The sequence below is a fragment of the Panthera tigris genome, chromosome A1, assembly GCF_018350195.1.
Source record: "Panthera tigris isolate Pti1 chromosome A1, P.tigris_Pti1_mat1.1, whole genome shotgun sequence".
Taxonomy (NCBI): domain Eukaryota; kingdom Metazoa; phylum Chordata; class Mammalia; order Carnivora; family Felidae; genus Panthera; species Panthera tigris.
The window spans coordinates 157,287,324-157,296,117 of NC_056660.1; the positions used below are offsets into that span (position 1 = coordinate 157,287,324).

Sequence of the window (8,794 nt, forward strand, 5' to 3'; positions counted from 1 at the left end):
AATCCTCCATAATGTATTAGCAAACTGAATTCAAAAATACATTAAAAAAATTGTTCACCTCGATCAAGTGGGATTTATTCCAGAGATGCAAGAATGCTTCATTACTGGCAAATCAATCAACGTGATACATCACACCAACAAAAGAAAGAATAAAAACTATATGATCACTTAAATAGATGCAGAAAAAGCAGTTGACAAAGTACAACATTCATTCATGATAAAAACTGTCAACATGGGGTGCCTCTGTGGCTCAATTGGGTAAGCTTCTGACTCTTGATTTAGGCTCAGGTTATGATCTCATGGCACCTGAGTTTGAGCCGCCTCAGGCTGTGGTGTCCCTCTCTTCTGCCCCTCTCCCATGCATGTGTTTGTGGGTGTGCTATGTGTTTGTGGATGCACTCAGGTGCTCTCTCAAAATAAATAAATAAACATTTAAAAAAAGACCTGTCAATAAAGTAGGTTTAGAGGGAACATACCTTAATATAATAGAGGCCAAACATGAAATACCCACAGGTTATGTCATACTCAACGGGAAAACTGAGAGCTTTTCCTCTAAGATCAGAAACAAGACAAGGATGTCCGTCCACTCTTACCCCTTTTATTCAACATAATACTGGAAGTCCTAGCCACAGCAATCAGACAGCAAAAAGAAATAGTGCTTGCTTCTGCAGCACATATACTAAAATATTGGAATGATACAGGGAAGATTAGCATGGCCTCTGTGCATGAAAGATATACAAATTCATGAAGTGTTCCATATTAAAAACAATCAATCAATCAATGAAAGGCATCCTAATTGGTAAGGAAGATATAAAACTTTCACTATTTGCAGATGACATCATATTGCATATAGAAAACCCTAAAGAATCCGCTAAAAAACTACTAGAACTAATAAATAAATTCAATAAAATCATAGGACACAAAATTAATATTCAGAAACTAGTTACATTTTTATACATTAATGATGAAGAAGCAGAAAGAGAAATTAAGAAAGCAATCCCACTTACAAGTGAACTAAAAAGAATAAAATACCTAAGAATAAACTTAACCAAGGAGGTGAAAGATCTAAAACACTGATGACAGAAATTAAAAGATGACGCAAATAAATGAAAGATGTTCCATACTCATGGATTGGAAGAACCAATATTATTAAAATGTACATACAAGTCAAAGCAATATGCAAATTTAATTCAATCTCTATCAAAATACCAACAGCATTTTTCACAGAACTAGAACAAATAATCCTAAAATTTTTATGAAACCACAAAAGACCCCAAATAGTCAAAGCAATCTTGGAAAAGAAAAATAAAGCTGGAGGTATCACAGTCCCAGGTTTCAAGATATACTACAAAGCTGTGGTTATCAAAACAGTATGGTACTGACACAAAAATGACATAGATTAATAGAATAGAATAGAAAGCCGAGAAGATAAAGCCAGGCTTATATGGTCAATTAATTGATGACAAAGGAGGCAAGAAGATAAAATGGGAAAAAGACACTCTCTTCAACAAATGATGCTGGGAAAACTGGACCACTTTCTAACATCATACACAAAAATGAACTCAAAATGGCCGAAGGACCTAAATGTGAGAAGTGAACTATAAAATTCCTGGAAGAAAACAGAGGCAGTAATCTCTTTGATACCAGCTGTAGCAAATTTTTCTAGATAGTCTCCTCAGGCAGGGGAAACAAAAGTCAAAATAAAAAGCTTTTGCATAGTGAAAGAAAGCATCAACAAAAGACAACCTACTAAGTGAGAGGAAGTATTTGCAAATGATATATCCAATAAGGGGTTAATATCCAAAATATATAAAGAATTTATAGAACACTGAAAAACCCACAAATAATCCAATTAAAAATGGGCAGAAGACCTGAATAGACATTTTCTCAATGAAGGAATACAAATGGCCAACAGAAATATGAAAAGATGATCATCACTCATCATCAGGGAAATGCAAATCAAAACCACAATGAGATATCACCATGGACCTGTCAAAATGGCTAAAATCAAAAACACAAGAAATAGCAAGTATTGGCAAAAATGTAGAGAAAAGGAATCCTTTTGCATTGTTGGTGGAAATGCAAGCTGGTGTAGCCAGGAACATATTATGAAGGTCCTTAAAAATTAAAAATAGAATTACCATATGATCCAGTAATTCCACTACTGGAATTTCTTTATCCAAAGAAAATGAAAACACCCATTGGAAAAGTTATATGGACCCCCTATGTTTATTCCAGCATTATTTACAATAGCCAAGATATGGAAGCAGCCTAAGTGTCCATCGGTAGATGGAAGGGTAAAGAAATAGTAGGGGCACCTAGGTGGCTCAGTCAGTTAAGTGTCTGACTTTGGCTCAGGTCATGATCTCGTGGTTCATGAGTTTGAGCCCTGCATTGAGCCCTGTGCTGAGGGCTCAGAGCCTGGATCCTGCTTTGGATTCTGTGTCTCCCTCTCTCTCTGCCCCTCCCCTGCTCAGCTCTGTCTCTCTCTGTCTCTCGAAAATAAATAAGTGTTAAAAAAAATTTTAAGAAATAGTAGACACACACACACACACACACACACACAGTGGAATATTAGTCAACCATAAAAAAGAGTGAAATCTGGCTATTTGTAAAAACAGGGATGGACCTAGAGGGTATAATGGTAAATGAAATAAGTCAATCAGAGAAACCATGTGATTTCAATCATATGTGGAATCTAAGAAAACAATTGAACAAAGGAAAAAAGAGACAAACAAAAAACCCCAGACTCTTAAATACAGAGAACAAAGTGGTAGTTGCCAGAGGGGAGGTGGGTGGGAGCATGGGTGAAATAAGTGAATGGGATTAAGAGTACACAGCATGATGAGCACTGAGCAATGGATAGAATTGTTGAATCATTATATTTTATACCTGAAACCAATATAACTCTGTATATTAATTATACTTGAACAAAAAAATTTCTGAGGAGTGATTCAGCTGCACAGAATGAAGCGATAAAATAGTACTCATATAATCATGAATAGATTAATATTGACTCCAAAGTCTATGTACTAAAATAATAAACCTATACAGTTTTAAATTATTTCTTTCTTTCTTTCTTTCTTTCTTTCTTTCTTTGAACTATCTCATTTTCCGAAGGACTAGGACACTATGGGTATATGACTATATTACAAGGACAAGTAAAATACTATTCGTGAATACATGAAGCAAAATTTTTTAGCTTATTCCATTTGTATGGCTTGGACAAAGTTGACTTTTTTTTTCTCTTTCTATGTTATGCATATGATATTTCTGTTGCAAATATTTTGCTCAAAATATTTTAAATTTGCCTTGTGTTCAAAAAGGAGACCACTTTATTGGAGATAATGTGCTTAGTGGAGTGAACATAGGTTTTGGAGTCAGGAATTTCAATGCTGGCTTTACTAAATATTATTGGGTAAGTTATTTAACCTTTCTGACTCTGAGATTTCACATGTAAAAATTAGAAATAATGCACAATTTTCAGTTCTTTGGGGAAGACATGCAAGTGATTTATTTTATTATTGTTCCTATTCTTTTTAAAAAAAAATGTTTCAACATTTTTATTCAGAGAGAGAGAGAGCACCAGCAGGGGAGGGGCAGAGAGAGAGAGGGAGACACAGAATCCAAAGCAGGCTCCAGGCTCAGAGCTGTCAGCACAGAGCCCGACGCAGGGCTCAAACCCACAGACCATGAGATCATGACCTGAGTCACTCAGATGCCTAACAGACTGAGCCACCCAGGAACCCCAATTGTTGCTATTCTTAATAGAAGAGTCTACTACATAATTTTGTTTAAAACCTTCTTTGAAAACTTTTTTAAAAAAATTGAGTTGACTAAATGTAGTGGCCAAATGGATTAAGTTACCAAATTGTTTTGTTTTATGTAGATAAAATTAAGCTTTCATTGTGCTGTTTGTGTTTTACCTACCTTTCCATGGTTATACGCAGGCTTGGGGGCCTTACACAATACCAGGGCACAGATGTGGGAGTAGAAAAATTCTCTTTTAGTTATTGGTAAACACCAGTTGCTGCTGGTAATTCTCTGGACAGAGATCAGGAAAACCTCCATTCTCCTTGCCGGGTCCTAAGTTAGTTGACTATTTTCATAAAGCAGTGAGTGGAAGGTTAGGATTTTAGGAAACGGATATTAATCAGAACAGTTTTGTTCTGGGGTTTTTTGTTTCTTTCTTTCTTGGTGTTTTTTTTTTTTATTTTTTGTGTGTGTACTTTTGTTTGTTTTTGTTTTTGTTTTTTTTTTTTGAGAGAGAGAGAGAAGAGTGAATGGGGAAGAGGGGCAGAGAGAGAGAGAGAGAGAGAGAGAGAATCTCAAGCAGGCTCCATGCTCAGTGCAGAGCCCAATGTGGTGCTTGATCCCACAACTCCATGATCCTGACCTGAGTGGAGACCAAGAGTCAGTTGCTCAATCAACTGAGCTACCTAGGTGCCCCAATCAGAAGAATTTTTATAACAATGCCTCTTTTATTTTCCACTGAAAATAAAATTAAAATCAGATATATCCATACTGGTTTCTCAGTGCTTTACTGATGAGGTTTCATGTTTTATTTTTTTTTTTGGTCTAAGCAACACAGATGAAGATTTCTATATCCACATGATATGGATATGATAGCCTTTGGGAAATGGACAAAAAGTTCATTCAGAGTTAAGTTAAAAAAACACAACCTATTCACTGCTTCCTTTTCAAAGTGAGGTGAACTCCTTTTCTCTTTTATATCTGAGATGATTGACAGGGATGACATTTATTAGAATGTTTTTTTTCATTTGTGTCAAACATCCTTTATTATGTAGTGGAAATATTACAAAGTAGCAAGCTGTGATAGTCAACCTTCAAGATGGTGTCTAATGAGCCATACCCTCTGGTATTCTTGATCTTGTGTGATCTCCTCCCATAATCAGTAGGCTTGACCTGTGTAACCAATAGGATCTTGAGGGAGTTACAATGTACAGTTTCTGAAGCTTGGTCATAAAAGACATTGTGGCTTCTGCTTTGCCTTCTCTTCAACCTCTCTCCTGAGGGAAGCCAGCCAACATGTTATGAGAACCCTCAAGCAACTCTGTGGAGAAGAGGAATTGAGGCCAATTGTTAACAGCAAAGGTGCACTTGCTAGTCATGTGAGTGAACCATCTTGGAAGTGGGATCTTTCAAACATAGTTGAGCCAAAATGACATAACCAAGACACTCTGATATTCTTGACCTACAGAAACCATGCAAGATAATAAATAATTACTATAATTTTAAGCCATTAAGTCTGAGGATAATTTGTTATTGCACCAGTAGCTACCTAATACACAAGCATATAAAAATTCTTATGAATAGATGGAAAGGCTTTGTCTAATAATCCTTTTTTTTTCTTCCTTGGGTAATATATACAGATTATTTTTTGGGAATGGAATGGCTCAAGTTTTGTGGTCCTGCACTCTTTAAATGACAGTCCATCTTTGCCAAGTTCATTTTTTTTCTCCAGAAGACAGATTTAGCACATGTCAAATGACCAAGAGTTTTAGTCAGCTGAGTCAAGACAGTATAAAATTCTATGTGTGTCCATGTGGCTCTCTTAGCTTCTCCATCTCTTTCTCTTACTTCTGTGCTAGTGTTGGTGGAGATGAGTGAGTAGGGCACAGGAAAATTTTTGCTGTTTTTGTGCCAAGCCTTGGGATAAGGAAGCACTAGAGACTCTGGGTTTCTGTATTCTCATCTTAAACTCATTACAGTTATGCCTTCTCTCCAAGGACCCATCGGGTCTTCCTTATAGGACTTTCCAAAATGTCTCGTATTGTCTCTCTCTTGTCTGTATTTGTGTGGTAGAGGTGGTAGGTGGAGGTGGTAGGTATGGAATTTTTCTTTCTTATTTTTTCTGAGTATTTTGTCTCTACTCCAGATATTATCCATTTAAGTTCTTTTTTTATTTTTAAAGTTTATTTATTTATTTTGAAAGAGACAGAGAGAGAGAGAGGGAGAAAGAGAGAGAGTGCCCATGCATGCACAAGCGAGGGAGGGGCAGAGAAAGGGGGAGAGAGAGAATCCCAAGTAGGCTCTGTGCTGTCAGTGCAGAGCCTGAGGTGGGACTCCAATTCATGAACCATGAGATCACGACCTGAGCCAAAATCAAGAGTTGGACACTCAACTGAGTGAACACCCCAGGTGCCCCAGTTCATTTAAATTCTTAAGTACTTGAAAACTATAGCCAGCAAGACTCTTAGACTTCTCTGTTTTTGCTTTGTTTTATCCTCTCAGTCATATTCTTTGAATGAAGGGAGGAAGAGTTGGAGGAAATTCTCGGAGAAAAAAGGAATATATGTTAATATCTCAAAAATACTATGCCAACACACTTCTGACAATTCATACTGGGGTTTCAAGTTTTACCCGGATTTTTCCCTAAAATTATATGTGAATAAAAGTTATCTGAAGGTGGGAGTAAACACAGAGAATTAAATTTAATAACAGCTGAGATGCTTCTATGGATCCTATGTGTTTTAGAAAATGTGAAACATCCACTCTTAGGACTGCCACAAATAAAAAAGTTTGGCAGTAGTATAATTTAGATACATTTTAATATGACAATAACTATTGAATTCCTTTAGACATTTCACAAATGTAGGAAAACTAGTTCTTAGTGCTATGTGTTGAATTTGCAGACCAGTGATCTTATGCATACATATTACACAGAGAGCTGTTAAAAATGCAGGTGCTCAAGCTCCATCCCAGCAATCCTGATTCAGACTGAATTACCTGTTTCTTTTAAGGGTGTGGTCACTTTTATTCCTCAAGTTGTGTATTCATCTATTGACTGATAGGCTAATGTCTCACAAGATAATTATGTTGAGTTTAGAATTCATTAAGGAAGGAGAAAGTGATTATTAAGTGAAAATTTTGTCTTTTAGTAGTTTGTACAGCTCTAAACAATGTGCAAAATACTGTCAAAGACCAGTCAACACAGAGAAAGTGGGGCCAAGGAGTGGAGAAAATCACGCAGGATTCTGATGATACCAGCTATTTGCTTAATGCTAGTATACCCTTGGACTATTCAGTTGCATGAAACAATAAATTCCTTTTTCTTTAAATTAAGCTACTTTGAATTGGGTTTTCTTACATCTTAACTAAAAGAATATCAACTAATAACAATTCTCCACAAATGGTTGTTGAATATATGTTTGAATGAAAGATTGAAGTGTACGTGGGGAGAGGGTATTAAAATAGCCAACTCCTCCTGATACTCTTCTTTGGGTAGGAGACATCATTTTCTGTAGCATAGTTCCAGTGGTTACCATTTACATGGAACATAATATTAATGGTGCTCCCCAGGGTGTGGGCAACAGGGCAGCCCTGAGGAAAGATGATTGTGGGGTGAAGAAGAATCTGTGGTTCTTAGTGCTGCATCATTTATACCCTGGAGTCCCATTTCCCGAAAGTGGGCAGACCACGTTCTCTATGTTACCTTGTATTATGGATCCATTACTCTTAAGGACTTCCATACAGTTTCTTCTTCTCCTTACAGAGAACACCAGAAACATTTAATATTGCTGTGCTAAATAGTATTTAGAATATGTGTAGTTCTTAAGCTTAAGCCTCATTATCATATACTTACACATAATTACTATTTTTATTGTAAGTTTTATTCTATTAAAGTATTCATTTTACTGAATCAACTCATGGTGACTCAGGCTTTATAATTTATTATTCTACAAAATGTTCAAGTGATTACAACTTTAAAAAAAAATTGGGGGAATTTTCTTGCTCTATATCCATGGATTGACTTGAGTTAAATCTTTCCTACTGTTGTGTGTGTGTGTGTGTGTGCACGCGCGCGCGTGCACGCGCGCGTGCATGCATGTTTTTCATCTGTATATACAGCTCCTTTATATATTCACTCACTTGGTAGTTTGAAGAAACACAAGGAAGAGAGCATGGAGAAGAAAACTAATCTCTTGTTCCCATTTTAAAAATTTAGCAGTATGCTTCCTCAATAGAGCTCACCTCAGGGATTATTTTAGTTTTCTCCTGAAATTCTGTGAACTCTATTGCATTAAGTTTTTAAGTGACTCTATTTGTTTAACTGACATAAGTACAGCTGAACCAGTTCTCACTGTATTTCCTAGGAAGTTGAGAAAAATCTGATTTGTTTCTCCCTATCTGTAGAGAAGGAACATATATTGCTATGAACAAAAGGAAATTGCCAGTCTCTGAAAATTTCCCTTTGCAGAGTCTAATAGAATAATATGCAAGCATTTTTGTTGAGTGCTGAAAATATTTTGTCTTGCAATATTTTTGCAAGTGGCCAAACCTAAGTAATATGTTCTACACACTTTGTCATTAAAAGCAAAACTAAGTCATCAGTCAAAATTGCCAGTTTTACATTGAACATTTCTAGCCACCAGGCTTCGCAAGGGTCACCTTACTCTACATGATAGAGGAAGGTAAACACTTCTATGTAGCATCCAGCATAGATACCTTCTTGCCTGGACTCATTTTCATGCCTATGTTGAAATGTTTCAATTCCATAACTTTTCCTTAAGTTTTCAGAAATAGAGGGAGAGCAAGGCATAAAATATTTATCTGCTTATGACACCTGGCCAAAGCTGCTGGACATGTGAGCATCCCCAGAAGAAAGCTTCATCAGTTAATAAGGAAATATTCTCCAATGTTATGTTTCTCTATTTGTGGAACATTCACTGTTAAGTGAAAAGATACTTCCTGATGTCAGTTACTATGTTGAATACTGAAGCAAGTAAACTATAGATAGAAATCTCCAATAATAGACTCAAATGAATAATGG

At 36.2% G+C, this 8,794-nt stretch overlaps 1 non-coding gene across 1 annotated transcript; it reads left to right on the top strand.

Annotated features, from left to right (window-relative positions):
• Positions 1–655: 655 nt before the first annotated feature.
• LOC122232101 lies at positions 656–764 on the top strand. Its single transcript, XR_006209458.1, has one exon. It is a non-coding gene; the product is annotated as a U6 spliceosomal RNA (small nuclear RNA).
• Positions 765–8,794: the final 8,030 nt, after the last annotated feature.